General features: G+C 43.3%; 1 protein-coding gene across 1 annotated transcript in view; it reads left to right on the top strand.

Annotated features, from left to right (window-relative positions):
* Window positions 1-27,074, top strand: part of LOC144379599 (uncharacterized) — a 215,937-nt gene that overhangs the window by 96,442 nt on the left and 92,421 nt on the right. The window contains exon 5 of the mRNA XM_078059574.1: window positions 18,714-18,771. The gene's annotated coding sequence lies outside the window, so the exon portion shown is untranslated. The remainder of the gene's footprint in view (window positions 1-18,713; window positions 18,772-27,074) is intronic.

Genomic DNA, 27,074 nt, shown 5'->3' with positions numbered 1-27,074 from the left:
TACAGTTCTCCAGATTTAAGCAGTTTTCCAACCTCTAGTTCAGCCCTAGGCTTATTTCCCTGGTTGTGCTATGTTTCCAACTTCTACCAGTGCTTTGGTATTTAAAACTGACTTTAGGGTCTTTGATTTCCATAATACTCTTCTGGTTACTTTTGTGTTAGTGATATTTCAGCCCTACGTCTATATTTATAGAGAAAAGATTAATTTTCTCTTACCTAATCCTTTGAAAGAGACACCTTCAGCGGCTTACCCCATTTGAACTTATGAAATATTCTCTTAAGTATGAGCTTATCTTTTTGTCAGTCAGAAACAGAAAGAAAAAAAAATCACCCTAGATTTCTTTCATAAGACTCTTGCATTCTAAACCCAGATATAGTTCCCAGTTCTTTGAGTTACCTGTTATTACAAAACAAACCATTCCCAAACTTACTGGATTTAACACGATTGTTTTATTTGCTCTTGCCTCTGTGAGTTGGCGGGGGCTCAGCTGGGTGGTTCTTCTGCTAGTCTCTCTGATGATCTACAGTGGTTGCGGCAAGATGGTGGCTGGGGCTGGAATATCCAATACAGCTTCACTTATGTCCTCCACCTTCATCGGGTCATTTGGGAGGTTCTGATCTCTTTTTCTACCTGGCTTGCTTGGTCTTCTATATTGATAGCTGTGTATCAATAGATATTTGCGAGGACAAGCCCCACTATACAAATACTTACCAAGTTTCTGTTTGCCTCATGCTTACTAACATCCCTTTAATCCAGCTCGGAGTCGGTGTGGGAGGGCACGGCGCAGGATGTGAATTCCAGAAGTCATGGTTCGTTCGGGGCCGCCAAGATAACATGCTACACTACCATATAGGAGTAGCTCATTTAATATTTTAATGAAATGAGTGATTTAAGTTTTCGATGCAAGATAGTTCACAACTCATCTCTTTTTAAGGTTGATTTGCATTTAGAGGATCCCCTCTTTGTAATCTTTGCTTATTTACTTATTTATATATTTATTTATTTTGGTGATTCAGCTATTTTTTTGTGGTCTCCCGCATCAATACACACACCCAAACATAACTTAGAATTTGTTTTAAATTTGGACATACAGAATTTTCCTGTAATTCTGGAGTTGTTGTTGTTTTTGTTTTTTTTTTTTGCTTTTGTTTGGATAAGGAATATGATTATTTTTTTGCAAACTGTCTATATGTTTGTAAGCTTACCTAAATGGTGAACCATAAGTGTCCTTCCCCTTTACTTACAGCCACTCTGGGTATGTGACATCAGTGAGAATGAAGTTTGCCCTTTGCTCTAAGGAAGCTCAGATTTAGAAATCTAAACTAAACAACTGACGAATGGAAAGAGCTTGAGGCAGTTGAGTAGAGGATGAGATTTTGTTACAAATGTTTCTCTTTTGCAAATTGTTTTCATCCAAAACTCCCCATTAATATATTTTAAGAATTCATTATAATACACCATTAATTACTTGATAACAGAAGTAGAAAAGCTGGTAAGAGGGGAAGAGGAATTTTTCAATTTTTTTTAAGTTTAGGAGTTTTTTTTTTTTTTTTTTTAAGTTCTAGGAGTTGCTGTCATTTCAGGACAATCAGAAATCAAAACAAAGCATCTCTGGTATTAAAATACATCATGGAAAACATTCGATGTGACATAGCTCATCTGCATTCAGTCTTAAAGATTGATGAATGTCAGGTCATTTTTCCAAGGAGAGTAATAACCTTGTTCTTCCTTTGAAACATCTGAGGAACATTTTTTTAAAAATAATTTTTAAAAAGATTTAATTTTAGAGTGAGAGAGAGAAAGAGAGCACGAGCAGGAGGGGCAGAGGGAGAGAGAATCTCAAGCAGACTCTGCACTGAGCATGGAGCCTGATGTGGGGTTTGATCTCATGACCCCGAGATCATGACCTGAGCTGAAATCAAGAGTTGGACGCTCAGTCGACTTTGCCACTGGGCGCCCCTCTGAAGAACATTTTAATTTATGAGAAAGACCTGGCAGATTATGAGAAAGACCTGGTTACAGTTCCAGAACAGAAAGCTGATTGTACCAAACGATAGTATTTCTGAAAGTAAGGTACTTAAATGTAGTATTTCTCAAGCTTCCATGTGCGTGCAAATCTTGGGGAGCTTATTAAAATACAGATTCTGATTCGATAGCTCTGGCTGTTCATTTCTGATGAGCTTCCAAGTGATTCGAGAGTACTGGTCTGCCAACAAGGCTTTAGTAGACCTAACCCTTTAGTAGTCCTAACCCTCCTATCCTGGCCAAGCCTCTAAGGTAAACCCACTTAATTCCTACACACACTGGTATGTGACTTTTTATTTCTGTCATTGACCTCTGGTAGGACAAACAGAAGTCCTTTTAGCATCTTTTCACACATGCTCAAGCCATGTATTTCACAACTAGGAAATAGGTATTAATTTAAAACTACAGTTGGCCCTGGAGCAACACGGGTTTGAACTTTGCAGGTCCACTTATGCGTGGATTTTTTTTCCCCAATAAATACAGTACAGTACTGTAAATGTATTTTCTTGTTCTTATGATTTTCTTTCTTTTTTTTTTAAAAAAGACTATTTTTAAATAACCTCTATGCCCAACGTGGGGCTGGAACTCACAGCCCCCAAGATCAAGAGTCCCATGCTCTTCTGACCAAGCCAGCCAGGCGCCCACTCTCCCTTATGATTTTCCTAATAACATTTTATTTTCTGTAACTAGGTTTATGGTAAGAATATAGTATGTAATACATATAACCTACAAAATACGTGTTAATCGGTATGTGTTTATGTTATTGGTAAGGCTTCTGGTCAGTAGTAGTCTATTAGTAGTTAAGTTTTGGGAGAGTCAGAAGTTATATACAGATTTTCGACTGTTCGAGGTGGGGGGTGGTTAACCCCCAAGTTGTTCAAGGGTCAGTTTTATTTCCTGTAGTATAGGGCATTGAGTCATTTGTATAAATCTGGCCTTTGTTAATGGCTATAACTTGAAAACAAAATTCTTTGGTTTAAGTTGAATTGATTAGTCCCTCAGGGATTTCTTTTTTTTATATAATTTTATTTTATTTTATTATTTTTTTAAAAGATTTTATTTATCCGACAGAGAGAGAGAGAGAGACAGCGAGAGAGGGAACACAAGCAGGGGGAGTGGTAGAGGGAGAAGCAGGCTTCCTGCTGAGCAGGGAGCCCAAGTCGGGGCTCGATCCCAGGACCCCAGGATCATGACCTGAGTGGAAGGCAGATGCTTAACGACTGAGCCACCCAGATGCCCCCCTCAGGGATTTCTTATCAAAACCCTCATATCTGGCTATCAACAAGACTTCTGCGTGTATGAGATTCTTCTTCAAAGCCAAGGTAGATAGAGGGCCAGACACTCTATCTAGTCTGCCAACTTTTGTCAAGCGCTAGCTGGTAGAAATGGGGTCAAAGTGTAGTTACCAACACTCCCAAGACTTCCTCTGAACCAGGGAACCTAGAGATGTGGCCATCGTCCCTTACTCTGGTGCCTTCATTTCTCCAGAACTGTTTGTTACACTGGGCTTAAACATCTCTTTGGAGATACTGAAATCCAACCCACATTTTTTCTGTGCAGTTTTCACAGTATGTTCTTTCTCTTTACAGAGGGAAGCAGTGCAACCTCATAGATCTAGTCCATCCAAATAGTCCTACCAAAAAGTTTGTTTTCCAGGTTTAAAAAATATTTTTAATTGGAAAATTATGTACTAACCTTCACCTTGGAAGACACTACTCATGGAACTCATGCTTTGGATAAAGGCAGCGTGGGTAATAGGAGTGAGGGCTTTGGAATCAGACAAGCTTGGATTTGCATCCTAGCTCAGCTGTTACTGGCCTGATCCTAAGTCATTTTTCTTTCTTTTTTTTTTTAAGATTTTATTTATTTATCTGAGAGAGAGAATGGGAGACAGAGAGCATGAGAGGGGAAGGGTCAGAGGGAGAAGCAGACCCCCCCCCCCCCCCCCCCCGCTGAGCAGGGAGCCCGATGTGGGACTCGATCCCAGGACTCCAGGATCATGACCTGAGCCGAAGGCAGTTGCTTAACCAACTGAGCCCCCCAGGCGCTTCCTAAGTCATTTTTCTAAATTGAATTATGTCTGGTGAGGGTTCCCACTTCTCAGGGTGTGTGGAAATCCAATCTCAGTTGCCATTGGGATCCCTCACTTTCCAGAAGGAGAGCAGGACTTCTGGTCCTCATCCGTTCCTGGTTGCCACTGTTCGTGCACCTGCCCTGGACCCCTGACATCACTCAGAAGGGAGGTTCATCTGAAGTCTTGCCTCCAGCAGGTGTGTAAATGGGTCAGGGCTTTGCTCTTCATGGTACCCTAACCCTTTCCCCTCCCAGTTTGGGGAAAATCAGTCCTATGGGTTGAATAATTCACTTTTTCAGTCGCACAAGCCCACAACGCTCATACCCATTGCTTTGGGGGATTCTGGCACTTGAACTCCTTTGGTCTTCACCTTTAAAACTCAGAGGCCCCCAGGTTAGTCCACCCACCTAGAGACTTCTCCTCTTTTTGTTCTAAAGCACCAGCCCCCCCCCCGCAAAAAACCCCAAAAACCTGTTTACAACTACTGCTGACATGATTGTGTGTTTATATGGAGCCAGATGCTATTCTAGAAGACCATTAAGTATCTTTATTATTAAATAATGTTTATTATTAAATAATTTATTACTAACCTTAGTTTACATAACAACTCTGGATGGTATTCTTCCCATGTTTACATGTAAGGAAATTGTGACCTACGAGGGGTGGAGGGTTTGACCAAGTGCCTGCAGCCAGTGAGTGCGAGAATCTGCAGGTGAACAGAGATGTTTGGTTACTAAACCCTGGAAACGTGCTTGCTGGATTCTCCCATTGTCGGTGACTCTTCCAGCTTGCGTGTGTTTGTTAAATGTATTTCCCTTCTCTGAAAACATCAGTGTAGGATAGTTGCACACCCGGGTGTCCTTCCACCTGAACAATCCGTGATTGTACGTCACCACTGTCTTTCTTCTCATCTTTGTCAGCAAGAGGAACAACTTTGACCGTGTAAAGAGGACAGAGCTGCAGCAGTCCCCTGGGAAGTGTAGCTCAGTGGGGGGACACCCAGTGACTTCCGTTATAAATCAGCGGTTCTCCGCCTCTAGTTTGCTGAAGGAGATGGCAGAGAACCTCGAAAGTGTTGACTACCTTTGAAGAAGCACGGTGAATTTGAAAGGGGTCAAATAAAGAAGGAGAACTGCTACCTTTGTCCAAATTTTAAATAAAGCAAGAAAATCTGGAAGCTTAACTAGATGCTTTGGCTGTCGGTTCCCAAGTGAAACAGAGTCAAAGAGATGATTTATCAACCTTTAGAAAAGCATGTGGTATTAGTAGGTCTAGCACTTCACTAAAGGACAAATATTACACTGACTTTATTTCCTGTTTTGAAGGAGTCCTCATATTAAGGGTATGCTGCTGACATATTTTGTCTTGATTTTACTAAAGCATTTGACCGAGAATTCTGTGAAGATGGTGATATGTTGATTAGATCAGTAGCTTCCCCTCCTTTTTTTTTTTTTCTTCCCTCTTAGACCAGATTCTCATCTCTATTCCATATCTATTGGAAGAGAATTATTGAGAAAAGGGCCCAGGAATCCATATATTAAAAAAGCTTATCCAGGTCCACCACAGCCATTCCAGACTGCTGTTTGAGAAACACTCAGAAGTTTTCAGATTTTGGTGGGGGCAGGGAATCCCCTGCTCAAATAAAATTTTATACGAAACTCTACCATGTAAAACAGATAAAGGCACATAGGACTAATACAAATTTTTTGAAGTCTACGTGTATAAGTTTTTACTGAAGAGTCAGAACAATGAGGCTGTTAATGAAAAAAAAAAGAAACATTTAAATCTGGTGTTGATAGTAACTGTGTAATAGCTGTATTCACATCAGCTTCGGTGTTTAATAAAATTGTATCCTTTGCTTTAAATGCATAATATTTAAGAAATCTGCTCTTATAGCTAATTACTCACAAATTATAACAGGGTTTGCATGTGTGTGTGTGTGTGTGTTTTGTTTTTAAATAACTTGCCTTGGAATCCCAGGATGCTTTTCACTTCTACCAGCCTGACGTAGGGAATATTTGTCTCAGAGCCCTGACCCTGTACCGAAACCTATGGAAACAATTGCGCACATTCCTTATCATAAATCTAAAGTCATACAGGAAACCTCTAATTCTGAGAATAAATATTTACCCTCTCTCAAGTAGGATATTATCACAAAGGACTTTTTGACTGTGGTCAAAGCAAGGCCATACGGATGCCCCAGAGCCCCGCCCGGCGTGTAATGGAGGCCCACACTGGGTGTGGTTTTGTACTTGCGTGCTCACTGGGACAACTGCACGAGAGCGTGCGCAGGAGACTGCGGGGCTCCAGCTTCCCTTACTCGTGTCACGCTTCCAAGAAGTCCACGTGTGCACGGACAGGTGGCCCCAGAGCCTGCTGTGGGGGCCGCGTGGCTCCCCCAGACAGGGTCGTTAGGCGTGACCTGTGTATCTGCCGTGGGTGAGAGGCTGGCATATTGTCAACTATTTCAGTGTCATTTAAAACAACTACAGCTTTTAAAAATACCTAAAATACGTTCAAACATGAGAGACAGATGGTGGTATCCTTGGAGCACTTCCATAGAAATGCTCTTTTTAAAAACATACTGATTTATGTTAGGAAAAATGTTTGGTTTCCTGCAGAATACAGAGAAAGCTGGGGACAACTAGGTAGTCGCAGACGAGAAAAATACTACAATTGAGAAAGTGGGTTTGTGTACACAAAGAACAAAGTACTGTCGAATACAAATGGGGAAGTGACCTCTTCTGGCCAGAAAATTAGGGAAGGCTTCCTGGAAGAGAAGACATTTGAGGAGACCTTTGAGGATATTTAGGTCTTGGATATGAGAATATTAGGGAGAAGAAATGATATTCTAGGGCACTTCACCTTTTAGGAGAGGATAATTCTAGGCAAAAATAGTGTAGATATCCCTCTTCTCCTAAACAGATAACCTTCTTCACTAGTATATTAGCTCTATATGCATTTAAAAATGTAATCCATTCATAATAAGCTGAAAAAAGGATCATTTTCGTAGATTTAAACATGCCTGAGGTATCCTTTGAAGTTATTACTATCAGACATTCACTCGTTCACATTTAGACCTTCCTAGTGATACTTTGCTAAGCTTGGCTGCCCCCTCCCCCCCCCCCCGCTTTTAAAAGATTTTATTTATTTCACAGAGGGAGAGAGAAAACACAAGCAGGGGGAGCTGCAGGCAGAGGCAGAGGGAGAAACAGACTCCCTGAGGAGCAGGGAGCCCCATGTGGGGCTCGATCCCAGGACCCTGGGATCACGACCTGAGCCGAAGGTCAGACGCTTAACGACTGAGCCACCCAGGCGCCCCCATGTTGCATACTCCAAACCAATATAATACTGTATGTCAACTATACTTCAATAAAAAAAGATTTATTTTTAAAAATCTGATTATGGACTAGAAACTAGATGATACTAGGGAATCACTGCTCATTTTCTTTTTTTTTTTTTTTTTAATTTTTATTTATTAGAGAGAGAGAGTGCACAAGCAGGGAGAGTGGCAGGCAGAGGGAGAAGCAGGCTCCCCGACGAGCAAGGAGCTCGATGTGGGGCTCGATCCCAGAACCCCGGGATCATGACCTGAGCTGAAGGCAGACGCTTAACTGACTGAGCCACCCAGGCGCCCTGGCTGCCCCTTTAATACCTACACGCCCCATACATTTGCCCTAAACCTGGCCTCTGAACCAGTGATAGCTATTCATTCATCCCTTTATTCACCCACACTGGAGCATTGAGCACCTTTAAGTGCCGGTCCTGGAAAGTTCTAGGAGCCCTGCAGTGAACCAGTCAGCACTGGTCCAGGGACTTGGACGCCTGGAAACCACCTTCTGTTCTTATCATTGAACTACATTTAAAAAGATAACAGTGCAACTTTTCCCACACACTGATAACAGCCTAAAGTGTGCACATCCCAGAACTTTTACATTTTAACAAGGATCAAAGCTTCACCTAGAACTACTCTCTAATCAGGCAGTGTGTGAGGGGAATTGTGGTTTGAGCCTTGGGACTTTTCCAGCTTATATGACTTTCTAAGCAAGCAGGGTTGGTACTGTCCTATCTGTACTTTAAGGTGGGGACTGGCTCTGATAATATTCCTCTCAGGAAAGTGGCTTAAAGAAAACTCTGCAGCAGGGGGAAAATAAATTAGATATATCATAAGGGAAAAGAGCTCTTGTTACAATTTAGCCTTTTTGAGAGGCAGGAGAGCAGAACACGGAGAGGGGGAGTATAGCACAGAGCACCCTAGTGCACAGCCTAACTATTGGTGACTATTGGTCCTTGGGCAAGTCATTTAACCTCTCTGTGCATCGGTAAAATACAGATTATAATGACAATAGTACTCACCTCAAAGGATTGCCGAGGGCCAAATAAGTTTTAATATAAATATAACGTTTAGAGTTGCATCTGCCATAGAGTAAGCATTAGGTTGAGATTAGCTGTTATTTCTTTCAACTATGCATTTTTCCAGTTTTTCTATTTTCTGACAATATACAGTAGCTATAAAGGAAGAGTGGTTAAGAAGCTAGATCAAATGAGATGAGTAATTCCTTCTTTCCCCTATTCACACTCCCCACCCTCCTGCTCCACAGACCCCAGAGTTACTTCTTTTGCAAGGCTATAACATCATATTTGAATGTATGACCTTGAAATTTTCTGATTAAGTAATTCTGGGCAAAGCTCTACTGGTTGGAAAATAAATCAGGCCTCCCACACATACCTGCTCAGCCAAGAATTTGTTTGCTCCAGAAACCGTGGGTGGGCGGGAATGGAAGCAAGTACACACCCAGGCTTAAGTGAACTCTCTGTTCCTGCTTGAGACTGGGGTCATCCTCCTCCCTCTGCCTTACCAGTGCTTCCTGGTCATTTCTTTCCATTCTCAATTGAAGAAAGAGAGAAACAAACATTTTCATCTTTCATTTTCTCTCTCTCCCAACTCCAGGGGAACACTCCCCCCATCTGTGTTTGTTTTCTGAAGTTTGGCTTTGTATTTGTCGCTTAGTGTTGCACTTGTGCACATTTCTCCCAAGCCCAGGGATAGAGACCCCCTCGCCTGCCTTTGCACTGGGACCTACCACAGGTGCTGCTCCTGTGGGGCACCTGCTGTCTGTGTCCTTGGGGAGATGGGTGAGGCTGGTTCCTGTGACATGTGGTCTGTGTGACCTTCAGTTATTGGTTCCTGGCTTGTTTTTTCTTTTTAGTCTACTTAACACTTCATCCCCTTGTCCTAGTGAAGTGCTTTTGTTAGAGCAGGTAGGCTCCTAGTTTCTGAGTATGAGAACAAGCGTGCATCAGGCCCTCTCCTGTGGGAGGCATTCTGGGATGAGGTGAAAGGAGGGCTTCTCAGGCCCGGGGAAATCTCCCTGGGGCAGAGCTAAGCCCAGAAAGTGACTTGACTGGAAGCCTGCGTAATCACTCCTTGCCTGGCAGCGACTTCGAGAGACCGTGTGGGACATGGAGAGCTCTCAGGAATGAGTCCTTCCTTTTCCTCTGTTTCCTTCTCAGGTTATGGAACGCAGGCCTGTTGTAGGGATAGGTAGGTAATGGGTGAATTCTTTCTAATAACCTAACTGGGCTTCCACACGGAGGACCTGGCATTTGGGGGCCTTTGCCCTGGAGTCGTACTCCCAATGAGTCCATCTCAGGAGAAGCGTCCTTCTCCCCCGTGGCTGGCTGAGGAACAGCCGAGGCGGCAGAAAGCTGTTTGCAGTTTTGCCACTTTATTTCCCCTCTACTTTGCTCAAGTTATAAGGAAGAACTGGCAAAATTAAAAGTAAAAAGTTTTGTTTTGAAAATTACTCCCTATCTACAAACAGCCCCAGATCAAGAGTAACCACCAGACATCCTGTTGCTCAGTGTGCCTGCTGGTCGGGTGTTGCTGAGCTCAGGGCTCTGCCTGGGCGTTTTGGCCTTGAAACAGATCCCCGTTCTCCATCACCCAGCGCCGGCCACCTCTGACGCCCTTGTAAAACCTGTAGGACAGAAACAGATACGATGAAATCAGCATCTGGCCAGTTTGCTGTGCCATCCTGCCCTTTTCCATTTTACAAATCTAGGATATTTTGTAAAAAGAGAAACGCTGAAGGAAGTTTATCCGATTGTGTGACTTGATGTTAGGCCAGAAAACTTCTGCTAATGCCTCTGAAATCTGTATCTTAAAGCTATTTTTTTTAAGCCTTATGCGGTGAACTAAAGACCTTCACCAACTTCTAAGGTTCTCATTATGGAAAAGGTCCACGTGCTTCCCTCCGTAATAAGGAAACGGGGTGCCCCCCCAACCCCCTGGGAGGAGGCCGCCGCCGCTTTGTCAAGCCTTGTCCCAGAGCTGCCTGGGTTGCCCGCTGTGGTGACTGCGGGGTCCAGGAACCATCCTTTTGCCACCCAGGGCAGAACCACAGGAAACAAAGGGGGACTAAAGGCAGCAGGCTTCCCGGGAGGTATGGTGGGGATGTGTCTGTAGTTGTATGTGAGGGGGAAGGAGGACGAGAGGAGACCCTCGGTCCTGGGTGCCAGTGCTGAGGCCCAGCCAGGCTTCGTGGGAGAGTTTTCTGGTCTCAGGGGTGGGTTCACCCGTCGTCATATGTTCTTTGAGAAGGTGTGGTACGGTTTATGGAAATCCTTCCAAATGGTAATTATTGTTATTAGCAACGGTTCCATAGTTCCCAGATTTATTCACCTGTCTTTCACTCCCCTGAGAAGTCCCAATCAGAATGGCCCTTAATGTAAGTGCCCGCAGAGCACGGACTTGTCGTGTTTTGAGTATTGGCAGTGGTAGGGTAAGAAGTCAGTTAACTTGGGTGAAGATTCTTTTATTTATTTTTAAAGATTTTATTTATTTGTCAGAGAGAGAGAGAGAGAGCACAAGCAGGGGGAGCGGCAGGCAGAGGGAGAAGAGACTCCCTGCTGAGCAAGGAGCCCGATGCGGGACTCGATCCCATGACCCTGAGATTATGACCTGAGCCGAAACCAGGAGTCAGACACCAAACAACTGAGCCACCCAGGCGTCCGTTGGGTGAAGATTCTTAAGAAAATGAGAATAAGAGGTGACATGAAATTTCCTTTATTTGTGGGGTTCCTGGGTGGCTCAGTTGGTTGGGTGTCTGCCTCTTGGTTTCGGCTCCAGTCGTGATCTCAGGGTCATGGGATTGAGCCCTGTGTCGGGCTTCATGCTGGATGTGGAGCCCGCTTGGGATTCTCCCTCTGGCTTCCCCCACATGCGTGCGCTCTCTTGCTCTCTCTCTCCCAAGTAAATAAGTAAATCTTTAAAAAAAGGGGGAGAAAAAGAAATTTCCTTTATTTGTATTTATTAGTAATTAGGGTAAAGGCTTGCATGAATTAGGGAAAGTTTGAAGGCACCATTTGCTTTCTGGCATGCAGAGTTTTAACAGAAACCCCTGTAAATATAAAGTGTTGCTGAGGTGTTTTGCCAGTAGTGGCCTCTGTACCCGCTTTAATGATATATTTATTCCAAACTTTAGGGAAATACCATGGACCATTTTCTGTGGGTTTCCCAGTGACTATGAAAGATTGTTTTTTACGTACAAACTTGTAAGGAAATTATTTGTATTATTAAATAACAAGTATATATGTGCATTTATATACATAAGCAAAAACAAAATTTGGGGACTATTTCTAGACAGTTATTAGATTAAATAATAATTAGATTAAAACACACAGGGGGCGCGCCTGGGTGGCTTAGTCTGCTAAGCCTCTGCCTTTGGCTCATGTCGTGATCATGGCATCCTGGAATTGAGCCCCACGTTGGGCTCTCTGCTCCGTGGGGAGTCTGCTTTTCCCTCTTGCTTTCTCTCTCACTCAAATAAATAAATAAATAAATAAAATCTTTTAAAAAATAACATAAAATGATATGCCTTATGAATGTCACAATAATTCTTTTTTTTTTTTTTAAGATTTTATTTATTTATTTGACAGAGACAGACACAGTGAGAGAGGGAGCACAAGCAAGGGGAGTGGGAGAGGGAGAAGCAGGCTTCCCGCTGAGCAGGGGGCCCGATGCGGGGCTCGATCCCAGGACCCTGGGATCATGACCTGAGCCGAAGGCAGATGCTTAACGACTGAGCCACCCAGGCACCCCAATAATTCATGTCTTTCTACATAGAATAGGTTCATTCCGACTACCTTCCCTCTCAGTATCAGAAGTCCTCCTATGATAAACGTAACAGATGATGATTTAGGCAGCAGCTTCTCTTCACTTCCCTCCTGTCCTCTGCCTTCCTCCCCTTTTCATCTGCACTCGGGGTCCAGGCCACTGCGGTCGGCGCTGCAGGTACACGGGTAAGCGCCTGAGATGCTGCCCTCAGAGGCCTCACAGGCTGAGGGTGCACAGCTGAGTGCGTTTGCGTGGGGAAGAGGTGTGTGAAGTTCTCTGGACAAGGGGCAGGCTCTCCACCCGCTCTTAGAAGAGAGACAGCCCAGGACTCACAGAGGTTATGTGGAAGCAGGGATTTCCAGTCGGGGGGTGGCGCAGGGATGAGGAGCCATTCCAGGCACAGCCCTTGTGCTGCACTGAATCATGAAGCCGTGTCTGGGGACCACCTGCAGCCTGGCTCAGTTGGGATGTGTGATGGTGGGGAGCAGCAGGGTGGCAGGATGAGGCGATCTCAGTAATGATGGGAGCTCAGTGCTTGGCCAAAAAAAAGGTGGCTGAGAAGTGTATTGTGTTAGGAAGTTTTACCTTATGTTGTGACAAGGCCATCCCCTTTTCCAGCCCACCTTGGGTTTAAGCCGCAGGAGCAGCGTGGAATGAGCCTGTCTGCTCTTTGCCGCGTGCCCTTGTAGGTAAGGTGATGTTTTGCTTCTTTTAAATCTTGCCCCAAGCTGGGTATACCTTCATTTATCCCTTCTAATAGGTTTTGGTTAATAGTTTGTTTCCTTAATATAAGCAACGACAATTCCAGTTCGTTCTTTCAGAGTCTGCAAACAAGTGATTGCGGTCCCTGGATTGACGTGGTAAATCTCCGAGCGCTTATTGCTTCTGTACCCTCTTGTCCGATGACCCCTTTCTGCCAGGTTCCTACCCCTGGGCTTTTTACAGGATCCCTGAGGTGGGGGAGCAGTCGGGGCTGTGAGTCAAGCCTCTTCTCTGCGTCCCTATGGTCTCCTCTTTCCCACCGCCTCATCTCCTTTTGGTCATCTTCGGGCTTCAGAGAAAACAACAAGTAGGCCTTTCTCACACGTGCTGGGGATCCTTGTCCTAGAGAAGCAGTTTTCTTTTTTTTTTCCTTTTTTTTTTTTTTAACAATCTCACCATTATTATCTTCTACTTTAGAAGCAAACTAACAAAGAAATACATACCTGTGAAATGGTAATAAAAATTATTGAGGATGCACGAAATATTAGCTCAGGGCTGAGGCTAAGGGCTGAGAGAGGCGTGTTCTAGCTCGGATTCTGTTTTCACATGAATTATCTGTAATTAGAAAGTATCCGTTATCTTCTGAAGGAGAGATTTGGCCATGTGTGTACCTCTGTGTGTACCCCATGAGACTCCCCGCCAGAAAGTGGAGGGGGACCGGGTCCTATGGAAGAGCGTTCTAGGGCTAATTGTCATGGAAGCCAGTAGGGCCGGTGCCTGAAGCAATCCGTGGCTGTAAGCTTTCCCCCGTGATGAAAATTCTGTGCCTCAGCCACTGCCACAACTGTCTGTGGATTAGCCTCTTTACTAAAGAAGGATGAGGTGGAAAATGTTGAGTAATTTTGGTTCTTTCACACCCTCATCTCATGCTGAATCTGGGGGCTTACCTATAGCGGTGGTCCTTTGTGGGGACCCTTCTCCCACGTGGGAAGGGGATGAGTGTAGGAGAGGGAGAAGGGAAAGAGAACCTTCTGTGGCTGGTCAAACGGGAGTTTCAGATCAAATCCGTCAGCGAAGATGCCTCAGAAAAACTGCTTGTTGCTGGGATTTAGTTACCCCACACTATATGGAGGGCAGATTCTCATTTTCAGTACAAGAGTAAAACAGTCTTAAATGCCGATGTCTCAGTCTCTGTCACTGGTACTTATAAAGGGAATAGAAGGGAGAGGGGATGGGGACAGGACAATGAATATTCTACCACTGTGTACTCAGATTGTGGTCCAAAGACCAACAGCACGGGCGTCACCAGAGAGCCAACTAGAAATGGAGAATCGCAAGCCCCCACCCAGAGGTACCAAGTCAGAATCTGCATTTGAACAGACCTCCAGGCAATTCCTGTGTGCCTCACAGTTTAAGAAAACTCTGCTTTAGGGGCGCCTGGGTGGCTCAGTCGTTGGGCGTCTGCCTGCGGCTCGGGTCATGATCCCAGCGTCCTGGGATCGAGCCCCGCATCGGGCTCCCTGCTCGGCGGGAAGCCTGCTTCTCCCTCTCCCACTCCCCCTGCTTGGGTTCCCTCTCTCGCTGTGTCTCTCTGTCAAATAAATAAATAAAATCTTTAAAAAAAAAAAGAAAACTCTGCTTTAGAGGGGCGATGACAGTAGTGACCATGAGAGATTTACCTGTCCCGGCACACTTTGAGAAAAGCTGAACAGGTGGGGCCTATCAGCTATAGGTATTAAACGCCGGCAGTCAGAGTTTAATTTTTTTGCAGCTAGAGACCAGGCCCCCTGATCGTGTTTGACTGAACCGCAGCGCCCTGTTTAGGGAAGGACAGGGGTTTGTTTACCGCACAGATGACTGCCCTCTGGCTTGATGACTGCAAGCTAAATGCTGCTTCTCTGCCCTGGGGCAGAATGGTTTCCATGATGACAGCTAGGCCTTGCTCCCTCCCATCTATCCCCCGCCCAAGTTAACCAAAGAGCAGAGAATAAAGAGTACTTACTTAAAATTTTTTAAAAAATTATTTAAGAATTCATCATTGTGAATTTTTTACTTTACATCATGTTATCATCACGGTTTTCTCGGGGAGAAAGTCTGCAAAAAAGTGTGGCTTCCTCAGTGATGTGACAAGCATTTTTTCTGGTTTGAACTCAAACTGGTACAGCTGACAAATGTCAGGGTTAGATCATATTGATCCAAGTCTGGTTTTAAAAAGTACATCTGTTTGGTCTTCTTTCATCAAGTGATGCAAAGATTTTTTTGTGCTTAATTTTTTCCCACTGTTTGTGATGATCATATGTTACTTGTATATAGATAAAAATCCACTAAGTTTTCTTTTATGAAAGTAAGAATTAAAACCAAAAAAACCCTCTTAGTGATTAAAGGATTAAGACTACTAGAATCAGTCCTTACCGGAGTTAGAGTTAATTCCCAGGGCACTTCGTTCAAGGGCCCTGAAGAATCCATCCGCTTTTTAGAATCCCTGTCACTCCTCTAGTTTAGTGGCTCACTGCGCTCTCTTGCCTGGATTATTTCAGTAGCCCACTAACTGGTCTTGCTACCTCCCTCTTGCTCTCTCTTCAGTCTGTCTTCAACATAGCAGCCAGATCATATTGGCTTCTGCCGATGACACCTCAGTTGCATTCCAGGGCTCTCAGAATAAAAGCCAAAGGCCTTATAGGGACCTAAGAGACCCATCACTTACCTCTCTGACCCCATATACTATTACCATCTCCCTTGCATATCGCAGTTCAGACAGGCCACACTTCTACCTCAGGACCTTTGCCCTTGCTGATTCCTCTGTCTGTCACTGTCTTTCTCAATCTATCTACATAACTCCTTCCCAGATTTTCTTTAGGACTTTGTTCTTATGTCAGTTTCTCCAGTGAGGCTTTCTTTGACTGCCCTACTTAAAATTTAATCTCCCAGGCACCTGGGTGGCTCAGATGGTTAAGCATCTGCCTTCGGCTCAGGTCATGATCCCGGGGTCCTGGGATCGAGTCCCGCATCAGGCTCCCTGCTCAGCGGGGAGCCTGCTTCTCCCTCTGCTTCTCTCTCTCTGTCTCTTATGAATAAATAAATAAAGTCTTTTAAAAAAATTTTAAAAAATTTAATCTCCCCTTCCTGCCCACCCCCCCCCCCCCGCACTGGACATATTTTATGTTTTACTTAATGTGTGTTCCTTGTTTGGCTCCTCCTAGAATATTACTTCCTTGAGAAGAAGGGATTTTGTCTTGTTCGTCTTGTGTTCACAGCACCTGGAACGGTGCCTGGCTTATTCGAGGTGCATTCTGTTCGTGGAAAGAATGAGTGAAGTCGGCCCTTTCCCAGCTCCATGACTAGACATGAATTTAGATCCAAGGGCACTGTGGGACTTCTTCCTACCAGGACTGTTCTCATTCACATCACATAAGAGGACTGAAATGTTAGGAGAACATCTTTAAAATATTAACCACAGCTGTGAGCCATTGAAAGCATTCTACACAGTGCGTTAGGAAATGCCAACTAATTGTTGATTTGTAAGGCAAATGGGAGACTAACACAGTACACAGCAGGTCCCCTGTGTACCAGGGCCTGGGAAGGAAGCGGAGGAGCAGTATCTGGGGCCTCCTTCAGGAGTCTGCACACTTTCTTGCTATCAGCCCTTTGCTTGGGGCAGGATCTCAGAGCACACTCAGTCTTGCGTGCCCCTCCTCCAAGGGCTGTGCGTCGGGGTTTGTGTGCATGCATATGCGCATGTTATTTGTTTGCTGGTGTTGTCTCATCGAGGGCTTCCTTTGGCCACAATTTATGTTTTCCCTTTTGTTTATAGCGTTTCTTAGTAACCCACTGCCACAAGTCCTCTGTGCAGAGTTGCTACCCAAATGTATCTTGAACTTTGTGCTATTTGTCTTTTAGTATCTTAAGATTTATTGTGGCCATGGAAGTCAAGGTAACAGTAATGTTACAGAAGTGAATGTAGACAATGCCCATGTAATTATTGAGTGGCAGGGGTGGGAGGACACACTGGGGAGGATGGAGCCTAACCAAGGAAGCCATATGGTCTACCTGGCAGAATTATTCCTGTTTTGGTGATGGATGCAACAGGTTCTTACAGCCTGAAGCCATCCTTCTTCCTTCAATAGAATATCTCTTGAATGTCCACTCTTGTGGAATGTGCTCATAAAATGAGTCCAGTGTCCACCTGCATGGAGCTTCTTATTACTCTAATGGGAGAAATAAACATACGTAATCACATACATGTGTAATTCTAAGCTGTTACTGATAAGTGCTACAAAGGAGAAGCTCCAGATGCTATGGGAGCTTCAAATAGGGGAATCTGTCCCAGTGTTGGGGTCAGGTCACATTCAAGGTAGGATCTGCCGGTTACACAGCAAGTGTGTGCTTGGGGTGGGGGGCATGGGGAACGGGGCAGAATATTGTTATTAATTTCCAGGCAGAGGAAGTGAGGTATGCAAAATCTCTGAGGTGCTGAGGGATTTTGCACGTTCAAGAGAGTGAAAGTAGACCAGCGTGGCTGCAGTGGGTGAAGATGACAGGCCGGGTGGTGCTAGAGGAAGCTGGGCAGGTGAGCAGGGCCAGAGCGAGGCCTTCAAGTCAGCTTTTTGGGTCTTTATCATGAGCCCAATGTACATCACTGAAGGGGTTTGAGTCAGGCTGAGCCATGAGCTGTTTTCTATCTTTGGATGTATACTCTGGATGCACCAGATAATGGTGGATAATGGACTGGAAGGGAGGGAGTAGAAGGTGGGAATACATAGGAGTGTCTTGAGTTTGTCCAGGAGAAGGATGATGGAGCCTGGACTAGGATGATGGAGCCTGGACTAGGACTAGTACAGGAGATGGGAGGATACTTGTCTGGAAGAAGAATGTTGGAGGCCATTGGCATTGAGATTGTGCTTGCTCTGATATGTTTGCTGAGCAATCTTCAGTTAATTTGGCTTGACCTTCCACCTGCCTGTAAGGTTCTGATACCTGGGATTTCAGGAAATATTTGTTCACTAAAGAAATGTGAATGTATTAGTCAAGCTGGATGGAGCAAGTGTCCAGACCATCTGGCAATCATAATTTTCATTGTACATAATATAAAGGTATTATAGTTTTATACATCAGTCTCTTATGAGCTTTGTTAGCATGAATCAGTACTGATAAACATAATCATTTCTGAAGTCTTAGTGAGGTAGAACTTTTGGATGCAAGAGATTTGAAAGACAGTCATGAATTACCTGTCAGTCCTGAATTCCCAGAGGTAAATGTCACCTGGTGAAAACACTCTGAACAGCTACCTTCCCTAGGCAGGACCCTCTTTTTTGATGATTGCTTTTCCATTGTCATTTTAAAAAAATTTTAAGTAAATCTATGATAGCTATATCCACCAATTGTTTCTGCCCTTAGAACAGCAGTTACTTCCTCCAGTGCGGAAAGGTGCTGCCCACCTAAAAAAAAGAACTTGAGAGGGAATGTAGTTTGAAAAGGCATAATAAATGTAGAAGGATTGAGAGTCAAGAACCTTGTTCTGAATGGTTTCCCTACGTATCTAACTTTTTAATATGGCATGTTGATTTCCTTTGAAACCATCAAGTATCTGTTTTCCAAATCTCCTTCATCTAGACATACGGTGATACCGTCTCAGTGGTTCTACCTAGGGGCTCAGGAAAGTTATGCCGCTGAAATAATTGACTAAGGCGTCACGAAGCCCTCTTGGAGCTCCTCTGAGTTCAGAAGTCGGCAAATAGTGATATACAACACGTGTGCTTTTAGGACTACTCAGTGTATTTTCCTTATCTTTTTCAGGAGAAAAATAGAAGAAATGGAGATACTTTCAGATGGAACAGAGTGAGCCACTGAACAGGTAGGGAACTGAAATTAGCAGGGGTTTGTATACAGTAACTGAATGAATTCGTATTTGTGAGGTCCTTTCAAGAGTACCTGGCACATTGTGTAGACACTGTATGTAAGGGTTTCCTCTTGTGAAGTTCTTTAAAATGGGCCCAAGCCCCAAACAAACCAGTCATACAACCAAAAAGTACCCAACAAAAACAAACCCTTTGCTCCTAAAGCAATTGGGAACATCACTGGTAATTATTTTTTTCTTTTTTTCCATCGTTGGTAAATTCTGTGGGACCTGTTAGGCTGGCCTGAGAAACTTTCTGTCTTAATCTTTGAGCACCCAATGTGTTTGAACACCCATTCATTTTTGATTTTGAGCATTCATTCATGATGACCTTTAAGTGTCAGATACGTTTCCGTTTTGAACAAAACAAGCTTTTAAAAAATTCTGAAAGAAACCGCTCCTTATCATTTGGGGAAGAGATTGCAAAATTGACCTATCACCTTTGTCCTCCCCTGTGTCTACCTCTCTGGATCTGCACAATTCCTGCCTTTTTGCTTTGCTGTGGGAGGCTTGGGTCTCCTGATCTAGATCTTGCCTTCCCTCTCATTTCAGCTCTTCTCTCTCCCCTGGCTCCTCTCCCTCAACACATCACTTGGTTTAGGACCCAGAGGAGACGCTGGGAGTGGGGCCCACAGTCTGATTAAGTAAAGTTAGACATTTCTCTAGATGGCATTCACATTGCACCTCCTTCCCCCCAACTTACATAGTTTACTTTCAACACTCTGTCGTTTTATGTTTTATCACATTTCCCTTCTGGGATTTTGGGATATTACCTTTGGAAGTTACTTTTTTTTTTTTTTTTAAGATTTATTTATTTATTTATTTAAGAGGTGGGGAGGGGCAGAGGGACAGAGAATCTTAACTAGACTCCAAGCTGAGCTCAGGGCCCGACGAGGGGCTCAGTCTCACGACCCTGAGATCATGACCTGGGCGGAAATCAAGAGTCAGACCCCTAACCGACTACGCCACCCAGGTGCCCCTGGAGGTTACTTTTCTGTTTGGAGGTGTTACAGGTGACACTGTCACCTCGAGAGAGGTGGGCACTGGTGGTGCACTCCATATGTAGTGGCTTTCAGACCTTTGTACTGGAAACCCACAGGAAGAAGTGGGTGTTACATGAGGACCCGGAGCACACATTTGTACATGTGGATGTATGGTTTCCCAAAATAATACCTTTACTATTTGTGAGCTGTGATATAATTTCCTTTTTTTTTTTCTTCCCCTCTTTCTTCTTGCTGCTTTTGTCTCTAATGCTCCTTATAACCTACAGAATAGGTTTCATATCCTACTGGTCAGTTGTACTTTGACAAGCTTGCAGTATTTTTAGGTAGTGGTAGGGGTACATGCTTTCTTCCTTTCCATGTTCTGTAGCAACGTGCACAAGTCTCTGTTATCCCTAAACACTCCCTCAGACTTGCCTTATTTTAATTCTTTTTGTGCAAAACTCTCTCCTTCCTTTTGTTTTTGTTTTTTTTAAAGATTCATTTATTTATTTTTAGAGAGAGTGCATATGTACAGGGGGGAGGGGCAGAGGGAGAGAAACTCAGACTCTGTGCTGAGCCTGACTCCGGGGGGCCGATCCCAGGACCCTGAGATCATGACCTGAGCTGAAATCAGGAGTCGGACACTCAACCAACTGAGCCACCCAGGCGCCCCTCTCCTTCCCTTTGTAACTAAGCTTGTGCTTCTATTTTTCACATACCGTTCACTTCTCAGCTCTCTTTGTTTGAACTTTGACCTTCCTCTGCTGACCAGTAGCCAAGAATCATTTTACCATTTTGAGTAAAACTGATTGCTCTGTGCTATTAGATCTTGCCTATTAAATGTAATTTTCAAAAAGTAACACTTTTCATTAATTCCCGTATCTGCTTAGATCCCCAAATTCAATTTCTCAGAAACATACCATTTCTGGTGGTCTGATCTCACAGTTCATGCCCTTACATGGTTCCAGGATCACAGAATTATAGCAGTGCGGGGGTCTTCTGTATCCTGTAATCTTTTGGGTTGGCGTCGTGGGCTGCAGAGAGACACCTGCTGGCTCAGATGTAGAATTGCATTGTTTTGCTGTCCTGAAGTTCATCATGTTGTCATTTTTAGGACCTTAAACTTTCATGATGCGCAGGTAAATTTGTACGTTGGAATGCACTGAGGTCACTCACCTGACCCCCTGAAGCATTCTTAGCATCTCCAGCTCCACATCCAAGGAACTGAAGAGTATTCATATCCCATCACCCAGTCAGAAGCTAATACCTAATGGGGAAAAGGGTTTCATGGTAAAACTAGATTCCTTCCCTTCATGTGTTCTTAACGGGACCACAAATTGATAGTTTAGTAAAGCACCCAGTAAGCCGAGATCCATTTAAAACTTTTGAAAATGATAATTCACTCTTCCAAGATAGTTAAGAACTTTTTAAATGGTTTAGGTTTGCAGCTTGGTTTGTTCTATGGGCGGTACATTTGGTTCTAGTTTTAAGTCTAGTTCTGGAAAACAGGAATCTAAAATCTGTTGCTTCTTTATTTTGAAGTCCTAATTGGAATATCTTAATGACTTCTGTGCAGTGCTTATTCTAGCAAATTTTTTGTTGTTGATTTCAGAGACTTTATTTCAAAGAAATCATAATTATATACACCTAAGACCACTCAGTGCATGCAACAGATTTTAAAGATTTTAATGTGCAAAGTGGTTCTTTTATTTTTTTAGTTTTAATTTTTTTTTTAGGGAGACAGAAAGCACGCACACAAGCTGGGGAGGGTCCAAGGAAGAAAGAATCTTAAACGTCTCCACACCCAGCACAGAGCCCAATTTGAGGCTAACCTTGGGGCTCAATGCAGGGCTCAGTCTCACGACATTGAGATCATGACCTGAGCTGAAATCAAGAGTTGGACGCTTAACTGACTGAGCCACCCAGGCACCTCGCAGAGTGGTTCTTTTAAACAAAACTGATAGCCGGGGCGCCTGGGTGGCTCAGGCGTTAAGCATCTGCCTTCGGCTCAGGTCATGATCCCGGGGTCCTGGGATCGAGCCCCATATCAGGCTCCCTGCTCAGCGGGAGGCCTGCTTCTCCCTCTCCCACTCCCCCTGCTTATGTTCCCTCTCTCGCTGTGTCTCTGTCAAAGAAATAAATAAAACCTTTAAAAAACAAAACAAAACAACAACAACAACAACAAACTGATATCCACCTGACTATTTCTAAGGTTTTATAGATAATAAATGAGGCAACATGCTCCAGTTTTCTGTCCTTGTCTACTCCTAGTACACAGTAGATGCCTGGAAGCCAGTAAAAAACACCAAAATGTGTATGATGGTCCCTTTATTCAAGAGCTTTGAGAGTGTGCAGGAGAGGGAGCTAAAACCTCACCCCTGCCGTGGCTCCCCTCATAGCACTTATCTCTTCTCCCCTCCATTGCAGAAGAGAAACTAAATGTCCTTGAACAAGCCTGCACCTACGGCTTCAGGAAATGGCAGAAAAGAATGTTATTAATGGTTCAAGGGGACAAATATGGCAGAAAGAGAAACAGCATTTGGGAACTTAAAATACTCTGTTTGAGTTTAATAACCTCAAGCCAGAAGAATAACATGTATTTTTAAAAAATATTTCACACTCGCCCAATTTTTCTGGCCATCTTCCTTTACACCTGTTCTGAGAGGGGAACCTGAAGTGAAAATAGAAACTGTTACTCCTTTTATCAAGGCACCTAGACTGATCATGAAGAGTGGGAGAAGTCACATCAGGTAGCCAAGCACTTCTAAAAGCATGAAGAGAAGAAACAAAAGACCATAAACAATACGAGAGGAAACGGAGTGTGGTATGGCTTGCGAGTTTTGAACTTCATGCTTCAGTCTGGTTATATGGCTGTTGTCCTGAAATAAGGGAAGCGAACTGCGTGGTCCACTGTAAGTGCTCCATCCATAGCAGCCACTGTTGTTGCCACGCACAGAGCTACTCAGGGGCACTCTCACTGCGTTCTTTTCCTTGTGCTTCTAATAGTTAGGGTTGGATTTGTTTTGATCCAGTCTGTATTTTTTGTGACCGTTCGTATGGCAAAGAAAACAATGATGTTACCAGCATTGAGTGAGTATTTCCTATGTGCTGAGCGTTGGGTGAGGAGCATGAGGGTAGATAGATATTGCTGTCATCCCAGTCTTATTTTTTTTCTTTAAATTCAGTTAATTAACACATAATGTATTACTGGTTTCAGAGGTAGAGGTCAGTGATTCATCAGTTTTGCAAAATACACCATGCTCACCATGCTCTTTCCTTAATGCCTGTCATCCAGTTACCCCGTCTCCCTAACCCCCTGTTATCCCAGTTTTATAGAATGTGCACAAGGAAGCCCAGTGAGTCTAGTGTGTGAGAGAACTCAGCTATTTAACCCCCGTCGGGAATGAGCCGTCGCCAGTCCCTGAATGCTGGTTGGCTCTGAATAATGTTGCTTACTTAAAGCTTTAGAAAAAGCTTTTTGTTTTATGTTGTTGATTAGCTGTGATAGCCAGAAAGGAAAATACCACTTACTGAAAGAAAAGGGGTTTTAATAGAATTAAAAAGTGTAACTCTGGGGCACCTGGGTGGCTCAGTCTGTTGAGCGTCCGACTCTTGTTTTCAGCTTGGGTCATGGTCTCAGGGTCATGAGCTCAAGCTCGGCGTTGGGCTCCATGCTCAGTGGGGAGCCTGCTCGAGACTCCCCCCCCCCCCCCACTCTCTCTCTCTCTCTAATAAATAAATCTTTAAAAAAAAAAAAATAACCCAGGTTTTTCTAAATTGGAACATCGCTTTAATAGTCCCGATGTTAAAGATTTTTAAGTAAGTATTTGCAGTTTACAGTCTACTATTTAGTCCTCAGAGATAGAATAGTGTAATGTTTTAAAATATTGTAAAATTTTAAAAATTAGAGGTAGCATTCCCTTTTAAAGTCTGTGTAATCAGCATAAGTATCTGAATATATTTCCTGAGTGTCCTGTATTTTCATAAGTACATAGTATATCTTGCTATTGCAAGTAGGAAATTTAAGGCAGACAGATTCCAAAGGATTTCAGTATTTTGGGTATGTCTACATCAATAATTGGAAGAAGATAAATCCAGCACCTCTCATTGAAGGGGCAAATAAATATAAATATCTACAACCAGTTTTCAGTTGACCTCCTTAATGGGAAGAAACAATACCATGGTTAATCGTAACTTACTTTCTTGTTTAGTTTTCGCTTTAGGGTTCTTTGTTTTCTGGAGCACAGGGGAGTTGGCACTGGATTTAGAAGTGGCTCAATATGTAATTGTGAAAAAGAGGAATGTCTCTATAATTTAAAATACGTTGCAAATATTGCCACGTGTTTAGAATTAATACATAGGGAGTTTATTACGTTTCATATTCACTTGCCTATTCTTAAAACTATGAATATCTAGGGTGAAGCAGGAAGTTAAAGAGAGAATCTGTCTTGATAAGCCTTCCTGGCTCCGCTCCCCCACTACTCCCATCTTTTTTTTTTTTTCTTTTAAGGCAAAATGAGTATAGGATTAAGATCAAAGATACTGGAAGGGGAAAATAAGTTGGAAAATAATTTAAATTTAAGCTTGAGAATTTGGAATTGAAAGGAAGGTTAGAGGCCATTTACCTTAACCTTTTCCATTTACAGATAAGGAAAGTGAGTTCCCCGTGGCTTGCCAAGGCCACAGAGCTATTAAGAGGCAAAACTGATCCTACATGGAGATAGTACTTACTCCACCGGAAGTTTTAATGGGATTTTTTTTTTCTTTACCTTTATTGAGGTGTAATTGACAAATAATATGGTAAAATAAAGTGTACTTTGACATATATATACCCCGGGTTAAAGAGTTTCTTTCACTTGAATAATTTTCAAAAATGGGTATTAAACCTCAGTCTTCTTTAGTCTTTTGTTTTTTAACACACTACCTGGAAAGCACGTGTCTTAGCAAAGTGTCCTGGAAAGCAGAGCCTAGTCCTATGCCTGGCGCTCTGTTTTTTCCCTCTCTGCTAGACTTGGGGGGGGGGCAGGGGGGCGGCCTGACGTGTGCACAGATAGGAGAGGAAGAGAGAAGCTGTCCGTGCTTCCGTGAACACGAAGCTTGTGTGGGATAACTTTTCAACCTGGACCCACTTCTTTCCTAACAGCTGCTCTCTGGGAAGTTCCATGTGTTTCTAGCTGTGTGTACCCCTTCACAACCTAGAGAACAACACCCCTAATTCGTGTATTCTCAGGGGGCATCTGGCAGATCCCCTCAGTAAACAAAATGCTCCTGTGCAGAAGATTATTATCTGTATTATTTTTTACTGGTATAGAAGCAGTTTTAGTGTTGGCCATTAACTTTTTACATTTGACTCCCCTCCCCCTGCCCCAGAAATCATTCAGCTTCCCAGTTCAGGAAAATCTGATTCCCATGGCCAAGTACTACCCTCATCTGGATGGCTGTCTTCAAAATGAATGCTCTTGGTCCCAAGCAGTGAAACAGGGTAAACGGGCAGCAAAATGAACATCATCACCAAAAAAAAAGTCCCAGTATGTAATACCAGTAGTAAAAAGTGTCGTATTTTATCCAAAGCCTTTATCTTTTCTTAGAAACTGTTCAACTGAATTGGTACATCCTTGAATCATCCTTTAAAAAAAAAAAAAAAACTATAGAAAATGTATCCTAGCCCCTGTGAAAAGTACTGGTTTTGGACACGATGAATATGTGTTAGAAATAAACAGTAAAATCTGACCTAGAAAAGAAGTAACTTTAAATATATCTAAAAATAACCTAAAAATTATTGTAGTGATAAATAGTAAAATCATATGACATTGACACTGGCATGTCCACGGTTATTATTCAGTTAGAAATATTTTGACTGAACTCTATGTAATATGTATTTTTTTTAAAAGTGTTAAACCATTGCCTTACTTTTTTTTTAAGTTTACTTTTTTGTTTTTAAGTAGTCTGTGCACCCAGTGTGGGGCTCAAACTCATGGCCCTGAGATCGAGTCACATGCTCTTCTGACTACGCCAGCCACGCGCCCGTATCATTGCCTTACTTTAAATAGGCTTCTTGGAGAATGTATAGATAAGCAAAGGCTGGGAAAGCATTGTCACAATATACTTAAGCCTCAGATTTTGTCTTAGTTATATGAGTATTACATTACATTTTGAAAGAATCCTGAATTATTCTCATAGTTTAATTCTCCACATACAGTGCATCATTATGCATTAATTTTTTATCATTTAAGTTTGAAAGATAGTTATGTTTGGCCACAAGGCGCTCTTACAAGGAAAGTTTCAAATTACATGGCCAAGGTGGGGAGGTCAGACCAAGATCTAAACGTGGTTTCCCTTTGGTTCCAGGATTCATTTGCACTGGCCATTTTAATTCAGATGGTATAAGAAGACGAATAGTACTTCCTTCTCCTTTCAGGATGGAGAAGCACGTTGTGTTTGCTCAGCATTCAAACAGTGCTGTGTTAGTTTCTTACTCGTGGACCTGGTAGCTGGGAAAGGTAACCGTGCTACCAAGAATAGTGTTGATTTTTACTTATTTTTACTGTCTGTCTAGGCTCTGTCTGTAGGGCTTACTATATATCCTGAAGGCAAGGGGGGCAGGGGTAGATTGGATGAAAAAGAGAAAGCTTTGGTACATAATTCTTTCATATTTTTCTGAAACAGAAGGGTGCACCTGTCACAGTGTATATTATACCTGTGATATCTTTGGATCTTGTTTGAAACCAATGAGGAGAGTAATGCAAGTGGGTGCAAAGAAAGAAGCGCCCCTCCGAGCTCTGTGTAACCCAGACCGACAGTAAACACAAGGGCTGCCAGCTTCTCACTGGTCTGAGGAGCTAAGACATGGAAGATGTATTGGAAATGACTGGCTAAGTAGGAAAGTTGAAGCACCTGAGAATGAATCCTTTTTAACTTCAAATAAATAAGAGTTCAGTTCATTACCGAAAAGTAGGTATGCACTCAGTTGCATTTTCACATGTCTTCTGGGGAAGGAAAGAAGAGATGGAGTTTGAACTAATCTGCTGGGAAGCGTGTTTGGAATGCATCGGGGATCAGAGTGTGAAGGAGGCTAACTGTGGCATCGACGCGGGCTTTAACCGCGGGAGAAAGGAGGAGGACAGCACAGCCGAGGCAAGAGTGTCCCTTTGGGGTGTATTTATTTCCTGCTTCCTCCCCAGTGTCACAGACTTCCTTTCAATTAGGGATGACTGGTATGAACTGTTAAGGATCAGATACAATTAAGAGTGAAGGCTCTGGATCCAGACTTCTTGGGTT

The sequence above is a fragment of the Halichoerus grypus genome, chromosome 12 (genome assembly GCF_964656455.1).
Source record: "Halichoerus grypus chromosome 12, mHalGry1.hap1.1, whole genome shotgun sequence".
NCBI classification, from domain to species: Eukaryota; Metazoa; Chordata; class Mammalia; order Carnivora; family Phocidae; genus Halichoerus; species Halichoerus grypus.
This window is presented reverse-complemented; position numbering and strand designations above follow the sequence as displayed.